At 44.5% G+C, this 27,313-nt stretch overlaps 1 long non-coding RNA gene across 1 annotated transcript; it reads right to left on the minus strand.

Moving 5' to 3' along the window:
• Positions 1-21,407: 21,407 nt before the first annotated feature.
• On the minus strand, positions 21,408-25,824 carry LOC136610595 (uncharacterized). The gene is made up of 4 exons (XR_010790118.1): positions 25,774-25,824; positions 23,053-23,100; positions 22,941-22,965; positions 21,408-21,733 (listed from the first exon to the last, which is right to left on the minus strand). It is a non-coding gene; the product is annotated as an uncharacterized lncRNA (long non-coding RNA).
• Positions 25,825-27,313: the final 1,489 nt, after the last annotated feature.

The following is a 27,313-nucleotide window of genomic DNA, read 5'->3' on the forward strand; positions in this document are numbered from 1 at the left end:
AGTACAACAATGACTATAGAGTACAACAGTGACTATAGAGTACAACAGTGACTATAGAGTACAACAATGACTATAGAGTACAACAGTGACTATAGAGTACAACAGTGACTATAGAGTACAACAATGACTACAGAGTACAACAATGACTATAGAGTACAACAATGACTATAGAGTACAACAGTGACTATAGAGTACAACAGTGACTATAGAGTACAACAATGACTATAGAGTACAACAGTGACTATAGAGTACAACAGTGACTATAGAGTACAACAATGACTATAGAGTACAACAGTGACTATAGAGTACAACAATGACTATAGAGTACAACAATGACTATAGAGTACAACAATGACTATAGAGTACAACAGTGACTATAGAGGACAACAATGACTATAGAGTACTACAATGACTATAGAGTACTACGATGAAGATGTTTAGTTATGAGAATGTTCAAAGTGTCTTGTCTCACTGAGATTTACCCTATTATGGACACGTGAATACAAATGTTACAAATCTGAATTCCGGTTAATAATTACATAATATTTGAAGTACACATTACCTCCTATGGAGTGAATAGTTAACCCTTACCATTATGTTCAGTAAAGTTATATATATCTGAAGAGTGCTGCCTGCACCTTCATCTGTTATTACCGCGCCATACACAACACCGCCACCTACTTTAAGTGCATGTCAATATACCCGGAAAGACACCTTTTGGTGAAACCCCGGGTCGGGCTGGGTTGTGGCATGATGTCAGCTGCAGCATTTTGCTTTTATTCCTTTTTTTTGTTTGTGCTTGTGAGTATTACCATTAAAGAAGTTTTTAACTGGTTTCAAGTGACATTACACTACTTGAAGTTTTTTTCATGCAGTGATAACACTGCTTAAGAGACTGCGTCATGGGAAATAAACAAATGTTTCTCGGAGGTGGCTATCTGGAAAAGTGGTCAAGAAGACCATTTCATGTATTGTGTGGGATGCATCTCCAATGTGGTTTCTACAGGTGGAATAAGGAGGTGATCCTTGAAGTTGTAGTACCTTCTCTGTTCTATGTTGAGCAGTGAGGTGTAACTTACATATGGAGGTAAAACTAAGTTGACCGACAGGATGTGCCATGTTTGCACTGCTGGGATCGCAGCTAGCGGTAGATACTTGGATGACAGAAAAATATAAGGAAATGAAGGCTCGATTCACCTGTAAGCAATGTGTAAACTATGTGTATGGGCACAAAACATTTGCCAAAATGAATCCATATTCATCCCAAGCAACAGTAGTTTTTTTTTTTTGTTCATTTCTGAAAAATTGATGATTTGAGTGTTGTATTGAAATGAAAGAGAAGGAGCGTGTACAGATGTTACATAGTTTAACTTGACACTTAATGCATTAAGAAAATGTTCTGTGCCACTGTTTATTTGCCATTTCAATAGCTTTTCAGTGGTTTATTGTTTTACGATAACTTGTCGCCGCAAATAATCACAGGTCTGTTAAACTTTGCTATATCTGTATGTCACCTATATACTCCCAGGGTAAAAAAAATATAGCATGTGATATACAATTTATTGCAGAATGCCTTTTATCTAAAAGCACATTAGACTGCGTTATTCCATGCAGCAGAAAAGTAGCATTAATGTGTACCAACCTGATGGAAGCTAAAGGGACACTCTTTTGGTTTCCATCAGGTAAATGGGGCATATGGATATGTTTTACATATGTGCTGGGAGCCTTCTCAACACATATATCAAAAAGCCTACAATCATAGACTCCCTGTTATTATAGTATAATGCTAAAAGTGGAAAATGGGAAAAAGGCTCAAAGCACCCACATGACCATAACTGAAATTCTGACCATTCAACTTCAGCAGGGTAATATTGAAATCACACACCAGGCATCCTCTATGTCTGAAAGAAAGCAGGTTTCATCACCAACATAGAAGGGGGTTCTTTACTGTAAGAGCAGTGAGACTGTGGAGCTCTCTGCCAGAGGACGTGGTGATGGCAAAATCGATAGAAGAGTTTAAGAGGGGACTAGTTTATAGAGCACTATGATATTACAGGATATAGACATTAGGTGGCCAGTGGGGTTGTTTATCTTAAACGATGATCCAGGGATTACTCTGGCTGCATTATGGAGCCAGGAAGGATTTTTTCCCCCCAAATGAGCTAAATTGGCTCGTTGTTTTTTGTTTTTTTTGCCTTCCTCTGGATTAACAAGGGTGGGGGTTGAAACAGGCTGAACTAGATGGCCATTGTCTTCATTCAGCCTAACATACTATGTTACTACGTTAGTTTTACTGCACTTCTGCTGGCATCTGCTTTAATTTCATGTCCCCAATCAAATGAGAATAGAGGGAGGGGATCATGCTACAATCTCTCTGCCTCAGACAATGTCTAATTCATGCAGTGAGAAGGAAAGCGAGCATATAAATGACCCTCTTTTACTCCCCTTCCTCTTGCCTATATGTGTAACAGGGTTATCAGGTAATCAAAAATTGGTGACCTAGCCTTAGGATAGGTCTTCACTATCACGTCAGTAGAAGTCCGACTCTCAGTAGCTGAATAAGACAAAGCTGTAATACCATGTGCAGCTACAATGAATGTGAACTACAGCTACAAACAATGTGAACAATGAAGATGACATGGTGCTCACTGGAGGACTATGGCTGCTTCAAACAGCTGATCGGCAGAGGTGCTCAGAATTGAACCCTGATAATCTGATATTGATTCCTATGCTAGTTTAAAATTACCAGATAACACCATTGAAGATGTTATATGTAGACATGAGCGAGCATACTCAGTAAGGGCATTTACTCGAGCAAGCATCGCTTTTTTCGAGTAACTGCTGTCTCGTCTGTGAAAATTCGGGGGGCCCGTGGGGGTGAGCGGGGGGTTGCGGAGGGGATCGGGGGGAGAGAGAGGGATATCTCGCTCACTCCCCCCCCCCCCCCGCTCCCCTCCGCCGTCCCGCGCCACTCCCTGCGCCCCCTCCCCCCCCCCGAATTTTCATAGACGAGCCAGCGGTTACTCAAAAAAAAGCGATGCTTGCTCAAATAAATGCCCTTACCGAGTATGGTCACTCATCTCTAGTTATATGCCTTTTAAATAAAAAAATAACAAATAAAGAAGTAGTTTCGAGTAAAAGAACTGCCTCTCTTAAAAAAACAATTATTTAAATGGTCTCATTTGCCTTTTTAACTAATTCACTGAAAGTGGTTCTAAAAACGTGTTGGGATTTCTTGAGCGTTAAACACGTAGCAAACCATATTTATAATGCTGGATGGACGAACAGAAAAACACAGAGACTGAATAAGTAATAAAAAAATGCTTTGTTGCAATTAATGTTGCAAAAAGTCCCCAATCATTATTCAGGTTTAAGTCGCAGTTACGTTTTTCCCTTGTTGATTTAAGTCTTATCATAAAAGAATACAATGATAATGAAAAATGAATATGCACTTCAGACAGACAGACTTGGGAGGAAATAAATTAGAAGTTCACAGAATACTGAAATTTTTGCTTCACTAATATTCATTTTTTAATAGGGGGATAAAGAACGCCGGCAATGTCTGTTACTAGTCATAGAATTAACAATACATTTACAAAAAACCTCAGAGAATGCGGGTACTTACCACTGAGCAGCAGCACAAAGACAAAAACGATTTCCATGATTCCTTTTGTGACTGAAGATAACCACTGATTAGGCTACCAATATCTCACATTTATGTGTTTAGCTGATTATAGCACTAATGGGCTCTTATATTTATACAGCCTTTTACTATGCATTACTGTTGTTGAGATAGAAATGCCACACTAGTAGATTATTTCCATCACGCAAAACAAATAACCAAGTATAAGTTCATTATTTACCATTCTGCTTATCCACATTAATAGTCATGGGCCATTTACCACCAATTATAGTCAGGCTATACTTTACTCGGATAGATGAATACCATTTGACGAGGACTTATTATGTTTATCAGGTACTTGCTTCTTACCTTCAGGCCCTTAAACATTGAATGAAGTGGCAGAATGCATGTGGAACTGTTACTTTATTCAAGTTCTTTCTCATAGCGGTAGTGGGGCAAAAGGGAAGGGAGACTTAAGACCTAATGACTGGTGGGGATCCCAGCATTGGGGCCCCCAATAATTATACAATTATCTCCTGTCTTGTGGATACTATAGGTGATTAGTAGAGATGAGCATACCAGACCTATAGAGCCCAAATTCAAGTTGAATTTTGCTAAAAAATTCAGTTCAGCGAGAACTCAAACCTCAGACTGTACATTTCTGCCAAATCGGAGGTTTGTTTAGAAAAACCCTATAAAATAAGTACTGAAAACTTTCGAGAAGCCCTAAGATGATGGTGGTAGCTTTTCAATGGATGTAGCTCAGTGGTTAGCACTGTTGACCTGAAGTGCTTGAGTCCTAGACTCAAATCTGACCAATGACACCATCTGCATGAAGTTTGTATGTTCCCTTTGTGTTTCTCCCCCTCCAGGGAACAAAGGTGTATGATGGCTCAATGGCTAGCACTGTTGCCTTGCAATGCTGGAATTTCAGGTTGAAACCTGACCAAAGACCACATCCTCATGAAGCTTTCCAGTTTCATGCAGATGTTGCAAGCAAGTGCTAACCACTTAGCTATGTCAGTTGAAGAGGCACTACCACATTTTAGGGGTTTTACTGAACTACTGATTTGAACGGAACTTCTTGATAAAACTTGCTGAAACAGCTGAACCAAACTTTTGAAAAGTTCACTCATCTCTAGTGATAAGCAAAATTTGTGACAAAACTCATTCAAAGGAGCTAGCTTCTTTTTGCATGATGCTTCAAATTCAGCTAAGCAAAGAGAATCCTTTCGTGAAGAATGTCATCCCTAGTTAAGAAATTAATGTTTAAAAACTCAATTTTTCATGGCTATATCAGCTTCTTCATCAGGTATAACGCTTATCATTACAATGCCGTGCTGAAGCTGGTTGTCAGTGGGCAATGGAGGGAGCTGTTCCTAATATAATTTTACGTGTTCCAAAATGATTTATTTTCATTACCATTCATTCTCATTGTTTGCCCGAATTATATGTCATTTTCATTTGTTACTTGACATAGATGAATAGAACAGCAGTAACTAGAGATGAGCGAGCACCAAAATGCTCGGGTGCTCGTTACTCGAGTCGAACTTTCCGCGATGCTCGAGGGTTAGTTTCGAGTAACGAACCCCATTGAAGTCAATGGGCGACTCAAGCATTTTTGTATATCGCCGATGCTCGCTAAGGTTTTCATTTGTGAAAATCTGGGAAATTCAAGAAAGTGATGGGAACGACACAGAAACGGATAGGGCAGGTGAGGGGCTACATGTTGGGCTGCATCTCAAGTTCCCAGGCCCCACTATTAAGCCACAATAGCGGCAAGAGTGCCCCCCCTCCCAACAATTTTTACTTCTGAAAAACACTCATTAGCAAGGCATACTTTAGCTAAGCACCACACTACCTCCAACAAAGCACAATCACTGCCTGCATGACACTCCGCTGCCACTTCTCCTGGGTTACATGCTGCCTAACCCCCCTGCACGACCCAGTGTCCACAGCGCACACCAAAGTGTCCCTGCGCAGCCTTCAGCTGCCCTCATGCTACACGCTGGCCTCATACCCACACCACCCTCATGTCTATTTATAAGTGCGTCTGCCATGAGGAGGAACCAGAGGCACACACTGCAGAGGGTTGGCAGGGCCAGGCAGCGACCCTCTTTAAAAGGGGCGGGGCGATAGCCCACAATGCTGTACAGAAGCAATAAGAACTCCAATCCTGTGCCACCTCCATCAGGAGCTGCACACGTGGGCATAGCAATGGGGAATCCATGTGCCACACACTATTTATTCTGTCAAGGTGTCGCATAGCTCAATCGACACTGCAAGGGGTAAGCCGTCAGTGCTCTGCCCCCTACCCAAGTCAGTCAGTGTCTTTGTGCCAGACAGGTCAAACAACACGATGGGAGCTAAGTTTGCACCAACAGCATAGGTGGGTCCTAGGAAACCCAAGACATGAACCAAAAATTGATCTGACTGGCCAAACATGGCAGACTTGCACCGTGCCCACGACATAGGCCTCGGCCCACAGCTTCAGCAATCCTAGGCAGGAAGCGGACTTTCACTGCACCCAGGACATAGGCCACTGCACAAATCCTCAGCAATCGCGGGCCTACAGCGGACTCCTATGCTAGCGTAGCTGTGTACGTCTCATTAGCACTGTATTGCTCCTGTAGTTTGTCCCAATGCAGTGCCCCGGATAGTAGAGCTAACGTCAGATTAAATACAGGTGGGCTTCGGACCACACTGCATGCCCCAGTCAGACCGGGTTTTTTTATAAATAGTCACAGGCAGGTACAACTCTGCAATGGGAATTCCATGTGCACCCACAGCATGGGTGGCTCCCTGAGGTAACGTCAGATTAAATGCAGATGGGCTTCGGCCCACACTGCATGCCCCAGTCAGACTGGGGTTCTTTATAAGTAGACACATGCAGTTACAACTCCGTGTGGACCGACAGCATAGGTGGGTCCCAGGAAGCCACCGGCGGTACATAAATAAATCCCATTGCCTTGCCCAGCACAGCTGAGGCAACCTCAGATTAAATGCAGGTGGGCTTCGGCCCACACTGCATGCCCCAGTCAGACCGGGGTTTTTTATAAATAGTCACAGGCAGGTACAACTCTGCAATGGGAATTCCGTGTGCACCCACAGCATGGGTGGCTCCCTGGAACCCACCGACGGTACATAAATATATCCCATTGCAGTGCCCAGCATAGCTGAGGTAACGTCAGATTAAATGCAGGTGGGATTCGGCCCACACTGCATGCCCCAGTCAGACTGGGGTTTTTTATAAGTTGACACAGGCAGGTACAACTCCCTAATGTGAAGTCCGTGTGGACCCAAAGCATGGGTGGCTCCCTGGAACCCACCGGCGGTCCATAAACAAATCCCATTGCAGTGACCTGCTCAGCAGACCTAACGTCACATACAATACAGGTGGGCTTCGGCCCACAGTGCATGCCCCAGTCAGACTGGGATTCTTTATAAGTAGACACATGCAGTTACAACTCCGTGTGGACCGACAGCATAGGTGGGTCCCAGGAAGCCACCGGCGGTACATAAATAAATCCCATTACATTGCCCAGCACAGCTGAGGTAACGTCAGATTAAATGCAGGTGGGCTTCGGCCCACACTGCATGCCCCAGTCTGACCGGGGTTTTTAATACATAGACACTGGCAGGTACAAATCCCTAATGTGAAGTCCCTGTGGACCCACAGCACGGGTGGCTCCCTGGAACCCATTGGCGGTACATAAATGTATCTCATTGCAGAGCCCTGCTCAGCAGAGCTAACGTCACATACAATACAGGTGTGCTTCGGCCCACAGTGCATGCCCCAGTCAGACTGGTAATATGTACGTTAACAGTAACCGCGTTGGTGGGAAATGGCGTTTCCACACCACAGTGACATACCATTAGCAGCGGTATAGTCAGAGCCCAGAATTAGTAACATCTCAGCGGTAGCATTAGGGCCAGGCCCCAGTAACATATCACTAGCATCAGTATAGGGGGAGCACAGTCTTAGTTCCATTTCAGTAGCAGTAGCAGTCAAGACAGGCCACAGTAACATTCCCGTTGCAGCAGTTTAGGGAGATAACAGTCTCTTTCACATTTCAGTAGTTGCAGTATAGACAAGGCCCCAGTTACATTTATGTAGCAAAAGTGTAGGCCAACCCCACACACCTTGCTGTAGCATGAGTGCAGGCAAAGCCCATAAAAATTACTAGGATTACACTGTAGGCGAGGGCCCAAAAAAATTGCTGTACCAAGAGTACTAATGTATCTCAGAAAAATTGCCCATGCCCAACCAAGAGGGCAGGTGAAACCCATTAATCACTTTGGTTACTGTGGCTTAATTTGTAACTCGGCCTGGAGGCAGTCCAGTTAAAATAAAAATTGGTTCAGGTGCAAGTTTCAACGCTTTAATGAGAATTGAAACATGTAAACATTGTTTACAAAAGTAATATGACTGAGCCTTGTGGGCCTAAGAAAAATTGCCCGTTCGGCGTGATTACGTGAGGTTTTAGGAGGAGGAGAAGGAGGAGGAGGATGAATATAATACACTGATTGATGAAGCTAAAAGGTCCCTGATTTTTATGGTGATAGAGAACGGTGCTTCCATCCGCGGGTGCAGCCTACGTATTGTTTAGGTATCGCTGCTGTCCGCTGGTGGAGAAGAGAAGTCTGGGGAAATCCAGGCTTTGTTCATCTTTATGAGTGTAAGCCTGTCGGCACTGTCAGTTGACAGGCGGGTACGCTTATCCGTGATGATTCCCCCAGCTGCACTAAACACCCTCTCTGACAAGACGCTAGCCGCAGGACAAGCAAGCACCTCCAGGGCATACAGCGCGAGTTCAGGCCACGTGTCCAGCTTCGACACCTAGCAGTTGTAGGGAGCAGAGGCGTCACGGGAGACGGTCGTGCGATTGGCTACGTACTCCCTCACCATCCTTTTACAGTGCTCCCGCCGACTCAGCCTTGACTGGGAAGTGGTGACACAGTCTTGCTGGGGAGCCATAAAGCTGTCAAAAGCCTTGGAGAGTGTTCCCCTGCCTGCACTGTACATGCTGCCTGATCTCCGCGTCTCTCCTGCTACCTGGCCCTCGGAACTGCGCCTTCTGCCACTAGCGCTGTCGGATGGGAATTTTACCATCAGTTTGTCCACCAGGGTCCTGTGGTATAGCATCACTCTTGAACCCCTTTCCTCTTCGGGTATGAGAGTGGAAAGGTTCTCCTTATACCGTGGGTCGAGCAGTGTGTACACCCAGTAATCCGTAGTGGCCAGAATGCGTGTAACGCGAGGGTCACGAGAAAGGCATCCAAACATGAAGTCAGCCATGTGTGCCAGGGTACCTGTACGCAACACATGGCTGTCCTCACTAGGAAGATCACTTTCAGGATCCTCCTCCTCCTCCTCCTCCTCCTCCTCAGGCCATACACGCTGAAAGGATGACAGGCAAGCAGCATGGGTACCCTCAGCAGTGGGCCAAGCTGTCTCTTCCCCCTCCTCCTCATGCTCCTCCCCCTCCTCCTCCTCCCCCTCCTCAACGCACTGAGATATAGACATGAGGGTGCTCTGACTATCCAGTGACATACTGTCTTCCCCCGCCTCCGTTTCCGAGCGCAAAGCATCTGCCTTTATGCTTTGCAGGGAACTTCTCAAGAGGCATAGCAGAGGAATGGTGACGCTAATAATTGCAGCATCACCGCTCACCATCTGGGTAGACTCCTCAAAGTTTCCAAGGACCTGGCAGATGTCTGCCAACTAGGCCCACTCTTCTGTAAAGAATTGAGGAGGCCGACTCCCACTGCGCCGCCCATGTTGGAGTTGGTATTCCACTATAGCTCTACGCTGCTCATAGAGCCTGGCCAACATGTGGAGCGTAGAGGTCCACCGTGTGGGCACGTCGCACAGCAGTCGGTGCACTGACAAATTAAACCGATGTTGCAGGATCCGCAGGGTGGCAGTGTCCGTCTTGGACTTGCGGAAATGTGCGCTGAGCAGCCGCAGCTTTCCGAGCAGGTCTGACAAGCATGGGTAGCTTTTCAGAAAGCGCTGAACCCCCAAATTAAAGATGTGGGCCAGGCATGGCACGTGCGTGAGGCTGCTGAGCTGCAGAGCCGCCACCAGGTTACGGCCTTTGTCACACACGACCATGCCCGGTTGGAGGCTCAGCGGCGAAAGCCAGCGGTCGGTCTGCTCTGTCAGACCCTGCAGCAGTTCGTGGGCTGTGGGCCTCTTCTCTCCTAAGCTGAGTAGTTTCAGCACGGCCTGCTGACGCTTGCCCACCGCTGTGATGCCACACTGCGCGACACCGACTGCTGGCGACGTGCTGCTGCTGACACATCTTGATTGCGAGACAAAGGTTGTGTAGGAGGAGGAGGAGGAGGGTGGTTTAGTGGAGGAAGCATACACCACCGCAGATACCAGCACCGAGCTGGGGCCCACAATTTCTATGGGTGGGTAGGACGTGAGCGGTCCCAGGCTCTGACTCGGTCCCAGCCTCCACTAAATTCACCCAATGTGCCGTCAGGGAGATATAGTGGCCCTGCCCGCCTGTGCTTGTCCACGTGTCCATTGTTAAGTAGACCTTGGCAGTAACCGCGTTGGTGAGGGCGCGTACAATGTTGCGGGAGACGTGGTCGTGTAGGGCTGGGACGGCACATCGGGAAAAGTAGTGGCGACTGTGAACCGAGTAGCGCGGGGCCGCCGCCACGATCATGTTTTTGAAAGCCTCCGTTTCCACAAGCCTATACGGCAGCATCTCCAGGCTGATCAATTTGGCTATGTGCACGTTTAACGCTTGAGCGTGCGGGTGCGTGGTGGCGTACTTGCGCTTGCGCTCAAACAGTTGCACTAGCGACGGCTGGACGCTGCGCTGAGAGACATTGCTGGATGGGGCCGAGGACAGCGGAGGTGAGTGTGTGGGTGCAGGCCGGGAGACGGTAGTGCCTGTGTCCTGAGAGGGGGGTTGGATCTTAGTGGCAGGTTGGGGCACAGGGGGAGAGTCAGTGGTGCAAACCGGAGGCGGTGAATGGCCTTCGTCCCACCTTGTGGGGTGCTTGGCCATCATATGCCTCCGCATGCTGGTGGTGGTGAGGCTGATGGTGGTGGCTCCCCGGCTGATCTTGGCGCGACAAACCTTGGCCACCACAGTTCTTCGGTCGTCTGCACTCTCAGTGAAAAACTGCCACACCTTTGAGCACCTCGGCCTCTGCAGGGTGGCATGGCACGAGGGGGTGCTTTGGGAAACAGTTGGTGGATTATTCGGTCTGGCCCTGCCTCGACCCCTGGCCACCGCACTGCCTCTTCCAACCTGCCCTGCTGCTGCACTTGCCTCCCCCTCTGAAGACCTGTCCTCAGTAGGCTTAGCAAACCAGGTGGGGTCAGTCACCTCATCGTCCAGCTCCTCTTCCTCCGAATCCTCTGTGCGCTCCTCCCTCGGACTTACTGAAATTACTACTACCTCACTGATAGACAACTGTGTCTCATCGTCATCGTCCTCCTCACCCACTGAAAGCTCTTGAGACAGTTGCCGGAAGTCCCCAGCCTCATCCCCCGGACCCCGGGAACTTTCCAAAGGTTGGGCATCAGTCACGCCAAACTCCTCCGGTGGGAGAGGAACCATTGCTGTCCATTCTGGGCAGGAGCCCGAGAACAGTTCCTGGGAGTCTGCTTGCTCCTCAGAATGTGTCATTTTAATGGAGTGAGGAGGCTGGGAGGAAAGGAGGAGCAGCAGCCAGAGGATTCAGAGTTGCAGCAGTGGACGCCGTAGAAGACTGGGTGGTCGATAGATTGCTGGATGCACTTTCTGCCATCCACGACAGGACCTGCTCACACTGCTCAGTTTCTAATAAAGGTCTACCGCGTGGACCCTTTAAGTGTGAGATGAATCTGGGGACACCAGAAACTTGCCTCTCTCCTAATCCCGCAGCAGTCGGCTGCGATACACCTGGACCAGAAGCTCGGCCTGTGCCCACACCCTGACTTGGGCCTCCACGTCCTCTAGGCCTACCCCTACCCCTCAGCATGGTGTATTACGAGCAGAGCAGAAACAGAACGCTGTAATTAAATGTGCCGCTTATTGGCCTGTGGTTAGAGGCTGACTTCACTTACGGAGCGCACAGCAGAGCCAGGAAACAATTATGCGCAAGCCTGTAGTGAGACCTAGGTGCGTATGACTGAGCTACTGTAATTCACAGCGCAGAAGCAGTCAAGTGGCCAAAGGCCAGTGGTAGGCCTTAAGTATTTTGCTTCAATTTTTTTAAAATGGTGAGGTGAAAAAGTAGACAGACACCGTATGCAGCGTATATATGTATACTGTTTCCCTGTGGCGGGATGACGGCGATCATGTAACGGACACAGCAGAGCTAGGAAACAATTATGCGCAAGCCTGTAGTGAGACCTAGGTGCGTATGACTGAGCTACTGGAATTCACAGTGCAGAACCAGTCAAGTGGCCAAAGGGCAGTGGTAGGCCTTAAAGGAGATGTCCCGAGGCAGCAAGTGGGGTTATACACTTCTGTATGGCCATAATAATGCACTTTGTAATATACATTGTGCATTAATTATGAGCCATACAGAAGTTATAAAAAGTTTTATACTTACCTGCTCCGTTGCTGGCGTCCTCGTCTCCATGGTGCCGACTAATTTTCGGCCTCCGATGGCCAAATTAGCCGCGCTTGCGCAGTCCGGGTCTTCTGTAGTCTTCTATGGAGCCGCTCGTGCCAGAGAGCGGCTCCGTGTAGCTCCGCCCCGTCACGTGCCGATTCCAGCCAATCAGGAGGCTGGAATCGGCAGTGGACCGCACAGAAGAGCTGCGGTCCACGAAGACGGAGGATACCGGCGGCCATCTTCAGCAGGTGAGTATGAAGACGCCGGACCGCCGGGATTCAGGTAAGCGCTGTGCGGGTGGGTTTTTTAACCCCTGCATCGGGGTTGTCTCGCGCCGAACGGGGGGGGGGTTTAAAAAAAAAAAAACCCGTTTCGGCGCGGGACATCTCCTTTAAGTATTTTGCTACAATTTTTTAAAATAGTGAGGTGAAAAAGCAGACAGACACCGTATGCAGCGTATATATGTATACTGTTTCCCTCTGGCGGGATGACGGCGATCATGTAACGGACACAGCAGAGGCAGGAAACAATTATGCACAAGCCTGTAGTGAGACCTAGGTGTGTATGACTGAGCTACTGGAATTAACAGCGCAGAACCAGTCAAGTGGCCAAAGGCCAGTGGTAGGCCTTAAGTATTTTGCTTCAATTTTTTAAAATGGTGAGGTGAAAAACCAGACAGACACCGTATGCAGCGTATATTATATATACTGTTTCCCTGTGGCGGGATGACGGCGGTGATTTAACGGACACAGCAGAGCCAGGAAACAATTATGCGCAAGCCTGTAGTGAGACCTAGGTGCGTATGACTGAGCTACTGTAATTCACAGCGCAGAACCAGTCAAGTGGCCAAAGGCCAGTGGTAGGCTTTATGTATTTTGCTACAATTTTTTTAAAATGGTGAGGTGAAAAAGCAGACAGACACCATATGCAGTGTATATATGTATACTGTTTCCCTGTGGCGGGATGATGGCGATCATGTAACAGACACAGCAGAGCCAGGAAACAATTATGCGCAAGCCAGTAGTGAGACCTAGGTGCGTATGACTGAGCTACTGTAATTCACAGCACAGAACCAGTCAAGTGGCCAAAGGGCAGTGGTAGGCCTTAAGTATTTTGCTATAATTTTTTAAAATGGTGAGGTGAAAAAGCAGACAGACACCGTATGCAGCGTATATATGTATACTGTTTCCCTCTGGCGGGATGACGGCGATCATGTAACGGACACAGCAGAGCCTGGAAACAATTATGCGCAAGCCTGCTGTAACGCTTAGCTGGGTATTAATTAGCGACTACTACCCCCAGCAGACACGCAGGAAACTGAAGACGGTCACAGGCTGCCCAAATATAGTATTTTTCCCCAATTTTTTTGAAAAAGCCCACTGCCCATATAGACAGTATATCTCTTTCCCTGTACCACTGTCCCTGCCTCACCAGTACTGCCCCTATACTCTGTAAAATGACTGCAGACTGAGGACGCTATGGTCTACACGCCCGATATACAAAAAAAAAAAAAAAGTTGTGCAACACTGCTAAAAGCAGCCTCAACAGTACTGCACACGGTCAGATGTGGCCCTAAGAAAGACCGTTGGGGTTCTTGAAGACGAATATAACACCTAACACTCTCCCTATAGCAGCTACAGCAAGACAGCACTTTCCCTGATCTCTGTCAGCATGCATCTGTGGTGAGCCACGGGCGGGGCAGATTTTAATACTCAGGTGTCACCTGATCTCCCCAGCCACTCACTGCAGGGGGTGGTATAGCGCTGGAATGTCACAGGAGGAAGTTGTAATGCCTTCCCTGTCTTTCTATTGGCCAGAAAAGCGCGCAAATTTCTCAGGGAAGAAAATGAAAGTGACTCGAACATCGCGTGGTGCTCGTCTCGAGTAATGAGTATCTCGAGTACCCTAATAGTCGAACGAGTATTAAGCTCGGACGAGTACGCTCGCTCATCTCTAGCAGTAACTCATTGGAAAATAAAAACTGAAAAGAATAATAAAGAATATTATAATTTTGTAACACTATAGCCCAGATTTATTGTTAGCTGACATCTCATTTTGGTGTAGATAGTGTTGGATAAAAATTTGTGTCTATAATTGCACAATATTTCATCCTAAATTTGGGGTATTTTCTTACTGCTCCATAAAAGGAAACTTCTAGCATGTGCATTTTTCACAGCTGAAGTTAGGCAGGGAGGGAGAAGCAGATTCTGGATGAGTATTTTTGAAGGTCCTGTCCATATATGATAACCCACCTTTGTACATATACATATGTATCACATTACACACTGCACTCATGTTATGAATATACTGAAAACCAAATACTTACAAACACTTCATCTATACTTCCAACATATATGTGTGTGTGTGTGTATATATATATATATATATATATATATATATATACTACCGTTCAAAAGTTTGGGGTCACATTGAAATGTCCTTATTTTTGAAGGAAAAGCACTGTACTTTTCAATGAAGATAACTTTAAACTAGTCCTAACTTTAAACAAATGCACTCTATACATTGCTAATGTGGTAAATGACTATTCTAGCTGCAAATGCCTGTTTTTTTGTGCAAAATCTACAAAGGTGAATAGAGGCCCATTTCCAGCAACTATCACTCCAGTGTTCTAATGGTACAATGTGTTTGCCCATTGGCTCAGAAGGCTAATTGATGATTAGAAAACCCTTGTGCAATCATGTTCACACATCTGAAAACAGTCTAGCTCGTTACAGAAGCTACAAAACTGACCTTCCTGTGAGCAGATTGAGTTTCTGGAGCATCACATTTGTGGGGTCAATTAAACGCTCAAAATGGCCAGAAAAAGAGAACTTTCATCTGAAACTCGACAGTCTATTCTTGTTCTTAGAAATGAAGGCTATTCCATGCAAGAAATTGCTAAGAAATTGAAGATTTCCTACAACGGTGTGTACTACTCCCTTCAGAGGACAGCACAAACAGGCTCTAACCAGAGTAGAAAAAGAAGTGGGAGGCCGCGTTGCACAACTAAGAAAGAAGATAAGCACATTAGAGTCTCTAGTTTGAGAAACAGACGCCTCACAGGTACCCAACTGGCATCTTCATTAAATAGTACCCGCAAAACACCAGTGTCAACATCTACAGTGAAGAGGCGGCTGCGGGATTTTGGGCTTCAGGGCAGAGTGGCAAAGAAAAAGCCATATCTGAGACTGGCCAATAAAAGAAAAAGATTAAGATGGGCAAAAGAACACAGACATTGGACAGAGGAAGACTGGAAAAAAGTGTTGTGGACGGATGAATCCAAGTTTGAGGTGTTTGGATCACAAAGAAGAACGTTTGTGAGACGCAGAACAAATGAAAAGATGCTGGAAGAATGCCTGACGCCATCTGTTAAGCATGGTGGAGGTAATGTGATGGTCTGGGGTTGCTTTGGTGCTGGTAAGGTGGGAGATTTGTACAGGGTAAAAGGGATTCTGAATAAGGAAGGCTATCACTCCATTTTGCAACGCCATGCCATACCCACTGGACAGCGCTTGATTGGAACCAATTTCATCCTACAACAGGACAATGACCCTAAACACACCTCCAAATTGTGCAAGAACTATTTACAGCAGAAGCAGGCAGCTGGTATTCTATCGGTAATGGAGTGGCCAGCGCAGTCACCAGATCTGAACCCCATTGAGCTGTTGTGGGAGCAGCTTGACCGTATGGTACGCCAGAAGTGCCCATCCAACCAATCCAACTTGTGGGAGATGCTTCTAGAAGCGTGGGGTGCAATTTCACAAGCTTACCTCAACAAATTAACAGCTAGAATGTCAAAGGTGTGCAATGCTGTAATTGCTGCAAAAGGAGGATTCTTTGACGAAAGCAAAGTTTGATGTAAAAACAATGTTATTTCAAATACAAATCCTTATTTCTAACCTTGTCAATGTCTTGACTCTATTTTCTATTCATTTCACAACGCATGGTGGTGAATAAGTGTGACTTTTCATGGAAAACACAAAATTGTTTGGGTGACCCCAAACTTTTGAACGGTAGTGTATATATATAGTAACAGGGTGAGAGGTGTGGTCTGGAGTGGAAGGTATATGTCACAGAGGTTATTAGCCTCTCTGATGTAGTCCGGTCCTCTTTTACTCCAGGCCAGATCTTACAACCAGTCCAGCATGCCATTTAAGGAGACAGGTGGAAGGTAGAGGGGGGGGAGGTGTGCCTGGGAGACTCAGGCTGCAGTTAATCTGTGAATTCCTGTGTAAGCAGAGAGGCGCTGTGGACGAGGCGCTGCGTGGTTCCAGCAGGACTCCTGGGGTACGCCTGCCCTTGGGCTAGAGTCTGAAGATATTGAAGGCATAAGGACCAGCTGCGCTCTGGACATCCACAGGTCTGTGCAACCCTATGGACTTTTACTGTCTCCTCAGCTGAGGATTTACCTGCTTCACCTACGGACTGTGGAGGGTTAAACTTGAAAAGAGACCTTTGTTGTTGCAAACATTTATTATTTCTCTGGAGACCCAGTCGTCTATGTTTCTGTTAAAGACTGTATAAATAAACCAAACAAGAAGAAAAGTGTCCGTTTGGCGTGCTCTTTAACCCCCGCTGTGCTACAATATATAAAATTATACATAGTGCACCTATACTACCAGCATCTATACATACACATCACATCTATACTACCAGTATATATCAGGCCTCCTAACTGTGGGACAGTTGTGGTTTTGGGATGCTTCCCACAGTCCCGAGTGGCAACCGTGCAGTAACCGGGGTACAATGGATGAAGCCTACCTGATTGTATTGCTAATGGGTTCTTATGTTTACAGCATACCCCAGTTTGCCATTATTCCACTTACATTATACTTGTTGAAATAGTAAAACCACACTGGTAGATTATGTCTAATCGCACAAAATAAATAACCAATATGTAAGTTCATTATTTACAATTCAGCTTATCCTGACATATAATCTCTCAATCTTTTCATAGTGCACCATTTATGAATTATATTTGCCTATAATTTTCAAACAACCTAAAATACAACTCATACATTGATATTATGCCAATGTGTAATGCTTCAACAACATATATATATATGTATTCAACAACATATATATACAGATATACCTTCTACCTATGCCACAAATCTATAGAACTAAGTAGAAAGTCACTAAAAGAAGCAGCTTTTGCCATCATATAAAGAACAGAGCCTATAATGTTCCAACCATTAAATACATTAAAGGGGATGCCCAGTTGCTGAACAGCATTGCCCCACTAGCTCCAACAGTGTTAAAAAAACAAAAAGAGCATTCTTTACCCCCTCCCCATTGCTGCGGCCTGCTATGGTGTCAGTGTTTGTAGTTGCTGAGGATGTCATCGGAAATTACCTGTCCGCTGCATCATCATTGTTCTGAACTCCTGGTATCATGGCGCCCAGAATGTGAGCTGTTACTAAAGTAGAACAGATAATGATGCTATAGCCTCTGACTGGCTGCAGCCCAAAGGTGACCTCTGATGACATCATCAGAAAAAACAAACACCATGACCACCACAGGTTGGATTTGGAGAACACAGTGACTCTTGTAATTATATCCCTTAGATTCCTTGATTTACACCAGTTTATAGGTGATAAATGGGTAAATAATTTGCTGAACCTCTATCATTGAGGGAAGTTTTCCAGTGTTTTGAGATTATTTCTCAAACATAGCCCAAGTTTGAATCAAAGGCTGTAATGTAAATACGACCCTGATCTACCAATCTCTCAAAGTTTTACTTACCCTCAAGGACCCCTAATGGAGGTTTCGACCCTTGCATGGCACTTCCGACTAAACCCTCTCTGGAGAGATCAGTTATAGTTTTTTCCCATTTATTGTCACTGGAGTACATACGGTAAGCCTTGTTCACTTCTTCACCTGAGGACACTGAAATGATGTAGCATTTAGTAAGGTATTAGCAGACATAGATTTTCTATAGACATCCATAGAGCTATGACCCTCTATGTCCTTCTCAGTCAACTATCCAAAACCTCAGCCCGGGAATGTCCATGTTTGATATTTAAATTATTGCAATTCAGTTTATATGAAAATCTGCTCCCCAGTAAACGTAAAGCCCTGCCAATTATAGGGATTTTATCATGAAGATAAACATTTTTCCAGCAGCTGGACTGGTTTTCAGATAAAAAAAAATTAAATAACACTCACTTTTCCTCAGATCCCGAAAGTGGAGCTGAGCAGCTCAAACTACCCCAGCACCAGTTAGAGGCCTCAGCATCATGTCACCAAATTCCTGGCATCATCGCATCCAGGATATGAGCGCTAATGCCAGGAGTGCCAATAGTGACCGCTGCAGTCTCTGATTGACCACAGTGGTCACATGCTTCTGCCTGGCCATCTACCTGGAAGCTGGCACCCTGGCAGTGTGAGACGCTCAGCTCCACATCAGTGGTCTGAGGAAAGGTGAGTGAAGGAATGCTGCAGTCCAATAGGTGGCGCTGCAGAGGTATTGTTCCATCTTCCTTATTTGCATGTATTTCCAAGAGGAGCATGCATGGCCTTATAAGTCTCCTCACTCACCTCCTAGGTGTCTCCACACACCTTCTTAGTGCTCTCCTTAGGGAGAGATAATACGCCTCCTGACCAGCATCACAGGCCTCTCTCTAGACAAGCCAGAAACCTACTGCACACTGAAGAGGGGCAAACACCCCCTAAACAGCTGTCTGTGTATGGTTTTCTTGCTTGTTTTTCAATTCTCAATCATTGTTTTAAAGACTTGTTTAAAGAGTTGTACATTGATTTGCAGGAATGTTGCCATCCAAGAGGTGGCGCTGCAGAGGTATTGTTCCATCTTCCTTATTTGTATGATAAATATTAAAGCATAACTTTAAATAAACTACTTCAAAATAGAAGATCCACATTTAAAAGTGACAAAATGACAATGGTCAAATATCTCCAAATATTTGCAGCCATCACTACAGACATGCACTGTCATGTTCTAGAATGTTTCTAGAGAAAGATGGGCCACAGATATGACAATACAATGGGAAAAAATCTTACTGCAAAGATGAAAGTATGTGCCTCCGGCAGTAAGAGAGTTCCATTTTATTGTCATGTTTGAAGCCATTCTTGCTCTACAAACATTGTAGATCACATGGTTGATTTGCCTGTGTTTGTCAGTAGTCTTGACTGCAACTATTTGGTGATTTTTGACCATTGCGATTTTCTGACTTCGTATGTGGATCTACTTTAATGTAGTTTATTTAAAGTTATGTTTAATATTTATCATTATACAGTCGTACCTCTACTTTCGTCGCGTTCATCTTTCGCCGGTGTCCAGTTTTGCCGATTCTTTACCGCGGAATCTTTCCTCTTCTTTCGTCGCTTGCTTCTGGTTTAACTGCTGTCGACCCAGGTGACCTTGCTGCTGACGTCACAGTCATTTATGGATTGCTCCAATCACAGCCATTCATGGATGAATGGCTGTGATTGGAGCATCCAGCGCTGGCTGTGATTGGCTGAGCATGCTGGCACTCAGCTGACTCAGCCAATCAAAACAATCTCTTGCTGGAGGTGAGGGATTTAAACCCCCTGTCACTAGCAAGATGCTCTGCTGGCTTGACAGTGCACAGCAGCCTGCATGGAGCTCCGGAGAGCGCCACCCGGGACACCAAATGCACCTGCTAGGTGAATATATTGATTTTTTTTTCTCTCAGGCGGTGTAGCTAGGGCGTTTAGTTCTGCCAAAGTACCAAGTTGTGCCGCGTTTTCAGCAACGCTGAAACCACTTCCCATTCATTTCAATGGGCGACGCAGGGCCAAAACCGTTTGTGTGAACATCCCCATTGAAATGAATGGGAGCGTTGTACAGTGTTTAGCGCTGCACTGAAAAATCAGCACTAAACACTGTACAAATATGTGGTTTGGTGTGTTTTTTGGAATATCTAGAGCACATTAATTGGATTTACATTGATTCCTATGGAAATAATTACCTCTAGTTTCATTGATTTCAAGTTTAGCCGATTGCTTTTGGACAGATTACCAATGAAACTAGAGGTTTCACTGTATTACATTTTGATCCTATATATTGGTGGAGTCTTATATAGAAGCTGCACAGCTATTGTAAATGTACCTGGAAGTGCAGTGTCCAGTGAAAGCTTCTTTTCTTTTAAAGCGTACCTAACTTTCCAATGGCTTTTCATAATAAGCTGTAGTTTTTGTGTACATGATCAATTACACTATATATGTTCATTATATGAATTGCATGCTTTAGAGAATCAGAGTGAGGCCTCGGTCACACGGGCGTGTTTTGCTGAGATTTGCGGATCGCATGACGGATGCGCATCCGCAAATCGCGTGACCGGGACCGTAAAATCGCCCGAAAAATCTGCTCCTAGCCGCGTTTCATTAGAAATGGGCCGGAGCAGTGCAGCGCTGTCCAGCGCATTGAATTCAATGGAGCCGGCAATACAGCCGGCTCCATTGAAAGCAATGGGCTGCGGGCGATCTCAGGATGAATTTTCGGGAAGGGCTTAAAAATATAAGCCCTTCCCTGAAAATCATCCAAAACTGTGTAAAAAGTAAAAAAATATATATACTCACCTTGTCCCGGCAGACGGAGTTCAGCCGCAGCCGGCCGGCAGTTCTCCTGAACTGCTGTGAGTAGCAAATCCCCGCCTGCTGAATGAGCTGCCTCTAATTGGTCACAGCCCCCACCAATCAGAGGCAGCTCTCACTCACCCATTCATGAATTCATGAATTTGGCACCATTACTGTGAGTCTTTGCTTCTGTCTTCCTGTGCCTCTCTCTCCTTGAGCAGCATGAATCATACTCCTGCACTTCCTGTTGCCGGTCTTGCAATCTCTGTTACTAGAGAGCGGCATCACTTGAGGACAGGCAATGGACAGCAAATTGGAGGGAAGGTAAACCTCTGGTGGCCAGAACTTTAGAGGGATATTTCAGCATAAAAACACTATTTTAGGTAAACAGAATGAATTGCACTTTTGATAGTTATCACACTGGCTATTGAATAAGCACGAGTTGTTTGAAAATATTTAGTGACCGTTTAACTAATAAAAGTTTTCAAACAACTCGTGCTTATTCAATAGCCAGTGTGATAACTATCAAAAGTGCAACTCCTCTATCGGGAAATTCCTCCATACATGCTTGTGACAACCCCTTTACAGAATGAAATTGAAATATTGATTCTACATTTTGGTACAGTAAAAGAGACAAGAACATTTTTGATTTGCTCTCTTAACTTTTTATTAGTCTACTCAAAGAATTCAAGAAATTCAAGTTGAAAGGAGCTGTTTCTACTGCTACACGTAATATATTGTGCCATGTTCTAGTTATGTGATCACACAAGTGCTCCTTGTAGATGTCACAATAGTGTATGATACTTAGAAAGGCACCTTGCAGAAGCTAGAATAAATCTTTCAGGCAAGCTTGTATTGAAGATGCGAAGAAGAGTAGATACTGTGGCTACTATCCATCTGGTATTAAAGAAGACATTTGCAGGCATGCCATTTTTAAGTCCATGAGACCACCTTCACGTTGTGGATTTGTTTAGGGTACTATAACAGACAAAAATACAAGACATTATCAGTATGTTATTATGTACATTGCTAGCCAGCTGTCTATTATTCCCCTTCAGTGCTGATCTCTGGTGAGTGCGGTAGAGGAAGTAGGGATTACTACTTTATGGATGGCACAATTGGGGCATGGTTAACTTGAAAGGGCATAATGGAGGCACTATTGCCTTGTGGAGAGCACAAAGGTAGCACTAGTATTCCGTATAGCACAAATGTGGACACTCTTACTATGGTGGACACTGAGAGGGGCATTGAAGATAGTGGCAGGATGGAAAGTGCAGGAACAATTCATGGGAGGAGTTGACAGAACATATGTATTGTAGTTGGCTTGTGCCTTTGCTCCTTTATTACTCTAAGAACATTCCTAACTGCTAGTGCTGCATCAGTGGGTCATTTGAGAGACTTATGACCTTTTTACATGCAGGCACAGAAGCTATGACCATGTGATCATCAGCTGGAAATTGCCTTTGATTGATAGCTGTACTTCTGCACCAACAGCCAACTACAGATGCAGCAAAGTTTGACTTGAAACTTAAAGGGGTTGTCTCGCGAAATCAAGTGGGGAAGCCGGGGGCTAGCGCGGGGAGCCGGGGGCTAGCGCCGGTTACCTGCTGCCTGGCGGTGGGTGACTGGTCGGCCGCGTTTAATCCCGTGGTCCGGTCGGCAGCTGCGGGGCATCTGGTTGTCAGGGAGACACAGCTGGTAGCGTCTCGGGAGCGCGCACGTCGGGCTACAGCAAGCGATGGGAAAAGAGCCGGCGGCCATCTTGGGAAAACTTTTTATAAGTTGCTGAAACGCTGGAACTGTAAGTACAAACCAGCTAGAAAAGTCATTTACAGGGGGGCTTAGTAATGTTTGCTTAATTAGGGGGACTGGGCAAAAAAGAAATTTTACTGCTTCCTCGAGACAACCCCTTTAACATGTTAAGAAAAGTTCTGTGCCACAGCTTATTTACAATTTCAGCATCTTTAAAATAGCTATTGGTGTGCTGACATAGTAGCTTTTCAGTGGCTTGAGATACAACAATTTGTTGCAGAAGGTTATCCCAGTCGAGTTAAACTTCGCTACATTTACAGTAACATAGTTACAGGTATTAATTTTAAATCAAATTCAGTCACTCATTCTTTGAGCGTATTGGGCTCATTTAATGGTTACATAGCAGCCTTCCAAGTATCCAGGAATTACTTACTGACTCCTTGAAGTACAATGTCCACCTAAAACATGCAAAAACTGTGTTACAAATCTAAGCTACAACTATCCATATCATACACAGTTTTGCATCAAATGGTGAAAACACTTACCAGAGTGCACATGACTTCCATTACGAGGCGTAAAACTAGTGTTTCTGGCTAAGGAAACAAATGATGAAAATTAAAAACCAAATCAGAGAATTTCTCAAAACTGTAGCGGTGCTATTAAAGGAATTAATAGACTGTAAATGAAGAACAAGTCAAAACAAACACAAATATTTTCATTGCCAATCTTTTCAACCCATTGGCAATATCCAACGTACGTGTACATTGGATGTGTGCAGGGTTTGAATGGAGCAGGCCCAGGATCCGAGTCCACTCCATGCACAGGCAGGTGTCAGCATGCAGAAACTGAACAACTCTCGTTCAGCCGCTGCATGCATTTACACGGGAAGCTTATTATTCAAATTCCTTCCGGAGTGCAAGAGTTTGAACAAAAATAGTCCGGTATAAATGAGCCATTAGTGTGCAGCTCCATCTGGTGACACCTAGTTGTCAACTTGATTTCAAGGAGGAATAACAGAGGGGCGACAATGCAGATTTCTAAGAAAAGAGGATCCGGAATTCTTTTTCATAATGAATGTAGATATTTACTAAAACAGATATGTCAGAAGAGGTGACAAATGATTTTTAAGTGGGTTGTTAGAAAACTAGTCCAAATGTATTTTTGTGTTTGAGAATTTAAATTTATTGGGGACAAGGACTGACATTTGTGATATCAGTCCCTGTATGCTCCGTGGAATATATTATCCTAGTGTTGCACTTCTTGATTGACCAGGTGATAAAATCATCACAATGTTTGCCATATCAAATTGGGTAACTCCAAACCGATCCTTTGGATGAAAGTCGTGGTAAAATTGAATTTTCCATAAGGCCTGGCATGCAGCCAATCAGCAGCCAGGGCACATTGATGATGTTACCAAATGTGTTCTCCATCTAGTATATCAGTTGCAGTTTCATTGGATGCCTGTATCACATGACCTAGCCATATATAACATAGGCATATTGTAACCCTGTGGCCATTTCATAGTTGAGCACAGGACAGGCTGCATTATGTTTATATGCCTATATAACAAGTGGTCTGTTGTTAGACAGACTTTCTACATAGGATATATTACTGCTGGGTGGGAAAGCTTATATACTAGCAGAGAACTTAAACAGGGTTCTCTTAGAGGGAGCAAAGAAAAATCTGTGTCGTGTTTATATGCCTATGCGAAACATGGTCTGTGCATTGGGAGATGGTATATTTCTGCTGCTGTCATCGTACATAGCAGCAAAGCAGACAGACAAAATACTCTTTGGTGTGGGGAATATTGCAGCTCTTTGTTTGTGGCCTCAGACGTCATTCAAAGTCGCCATTCCGGCGCTACGGAATATTTGAAGACATTACGCAGCTAGCAGTCTGTTTAGGGGAATTCAATTACACTGCGCCGAGTATGGGCAGTTAACAAATTTGCAAGCAATACAGTGCAGCTTTGTTTTCTCACATATTATGCAGTCCAGTGATTGCAGTTTATTAAGTTGGCAGTGTTTTTTTTTTTGTTAATATAAAACAAAAAGATCCCTTACATTCTGGTTGTCACTCTCTACATTCTAAAGTAGCCACTTTTACAGAAGTGTCAAACGATTTCCTGATGGCTAAATTGAATGGCGACTACTCTCTACTGATCCTCCTGGATCTCTCTGTGGCGTTCAATACCGTAGATCACTAAATGCTCCGCTCTGCTATCTGCCTTAAAGATACAGTGCTTTCATGGTTTTCCTCTTGCCTTTCTGACTGCTCGTTCAGTATATTATTCGCTGGCTCTACATCCTCCCTTCTCTAATCCATCCTGAATGCAGCAGCCAGGCTCATCTTTCTGTCAAGCCGCTATTCTGATACCTCCACCCTGTGTCAGTCACTGCACAATACAGTAAAATACAGAATACAATTTGAAGTCCTCAGTCTTATCTATAATGCTCTCCATAATGCTGTGCCATCCTATATCTCCTCCTTCATCCCTGTCTACTGCCCTACCCATGCCCTTTACTTGGCTGATGACCTTAGTCTAAATTCTTCTCTAATCCGGACATCGCACTCCCGCCTCAAAATGTTTTCTGAGCCGCACCAGTTCTTTGGAATATGCTACCACAAACAATAAGGCTAATTCTGAACGCCCAGAGCTTTAAGCATGCCCTAAAAACATATCGTTTTGGGGAGGCTTACCATATTTCCTAGCCTGAACTCTCCATCAACCCTGTTTCTACACTCTCACTCAGAAACCCCTTCTTCCTACTGTGTCCCCCACACACTCCATCACATCTCTTATCTGGTGATCCACTCACACAGATTTATATATGTAGAGTATCCTATATGTAGACTTCCTTATAGTCTGTAAGCTCTTACAAGGGGGCCCTCACCCCTATTGTTTTCAGTGACACCCGTGTGCTACTATTGACCCCTACACCACGCTAGACTATTTTGACTAATTTTTGGGAAGAGCACAGGGTTCCCCAGATGTGTGGCTGTATTCAGGTGCAATGTGGGGAGCTTTGGCTGCATTGGGGAACTTCTGAAGTACTTGATGAATTTTTACTCTCATTGACTTTAATGGGAGTCAGAATCGGCCGTCCCAATTCAAGATGATTTTCGTGAAATTGGCCTGATACTGAAACAAACCGATTATTTCACTAATTGCTCATCACTATATTGATTCTATTTAATCAGGAAAAATAAAGGCAAATACAGTAAATGAAGAAGAGAAGAAGTGGAAGAGAAAACGTGGCACATACCTTACTAGAGGTCAAGTTTCCAGGATCAATTGTAGTTAGAGCATTAGCAATCTATAGAAAGAATACAAATAGTGAGAGAGCTTCAGGAATAACCATACATCTCTATATGTACTTGATTAACAATCTCCTAGGATAATATAGCATATGATATATCAGCTTTGAGCATTATACTTTACATAGATTAGAAGGAGAGAAACCAAAAAAATGGCTGGTAGGATGGTGCAACCCTTTTTGGAAAGATGTGCATATACTAAAATATATAAGAGACGTGGTTCTTTATTTGGTAAGAGCCAGCTAAAATGATCGATAGTTTGGAGGGAATGATTTTGGCTAGGTATGGGTCGTATAAGAGAATTGGCCAACACGACCCAAGTGTTTTTTTTAAGTATAGATCTAATGGTGGAGTGTGCGGAGTTGTATGTTGTAATGAAATTTAGGTTGAAATTAGGATTATATTGATCATTTAGTGCTGTTCTTAGTGCTTTCTCCTGAGATTCCTGTTTTGCTCTATTACAAGATGATAAAATCAGATTGGTAGGGTAACCTCTGTCTTTAAGTCTGTTTATAACAATGTTACTTTGTTTAATGAATTCCTCATTTTGTACAATTTCGTCTTAGTCTTTAAAATTGAGCGTACAGCAAATTAATTTTCCAGTTTTTGAAATGGGCGCTCTTAAAATTGAGGTAGCTATTTGTTTCTGTAAATTTAAAAAGGGGTTTTATTAAAATTGCATTGGCCTCATTGTACAGTATGAGATCCAAATACTCTATGTGAGTGCCCGAACTCTTGTAAAAAAAGATTAAAAGAATTTTTGTTCAAATACGTGGTAAAATGGTTAAAATCTTCTTCTGTACCTTCGCATATAAAAACTAAATCGTCTTTTTATCTCTTATAAAAGTTGATGTTTTTTAACCATTTGTGTTTGGATGTGATTTCTCGAAATACACAACATATAGATTTGCAAAGCTTGGTGCGAATTTCGTCCCCATAGCGGTACCTTTTACTTACCACCTTTTTGAACAAAAATTCATGCCTCCTGCAACCGGCCCTAAACTTCTTACGGCTCCTTCACATTGGCGATCCCAATTTTGCCACAAGAAAATCACAGCAAAATCGCATCTTTGTTCCCACAATTTTTGAGCGTCAGCGATGCTTTTCCCTTTCCCATTTTTGTTGGTTGGTAAAATTAAAAAAATGTATTAGGAGATAATTTGCAAGGGCGGCCCCATGTTTTGGACAGTCAAGGGCCTCCACAGACTTGGAGTCGGGAAGGAATTTTTTTCTCTTTAAATGGAAAAAATTAGCTTCTACTTCATGGTTTTTTTTGCCTTCCTCTGGATAAACATTTGGAGGTAATAGGTAGAGATGAGCGAGCACCAAAATGCTCGGGTGCTCGTTACTCGGGACGAAATTATCGCGATGCTCGAGGGTTCATTTCGAGTAACAAACCCCATTGAAGTCAATGGGCGACTCGAGCATTTTTGTATATCGCCGATGCTCGCTAAGGTTTCCATTTGTGAAAATCTGGGCAATTCAAGA

This window comes from Eleutherodactylus coqui, chromosome 2, assembly GCF_035609145.1.
Source record: "Eleutherodactylus coqui strain aEleCoq1 chromosome 2, aEleCoq1.hap1, whole genome shotgun sequence".
Classification (NCBI taxonomy): domain Eukaryota; kingdom Metazoa; phylum Chordata; class Amphibia; order Anura; family Eleutherodactylidae; genus Eleutherodactylus; species Eleutherodactylus coqui.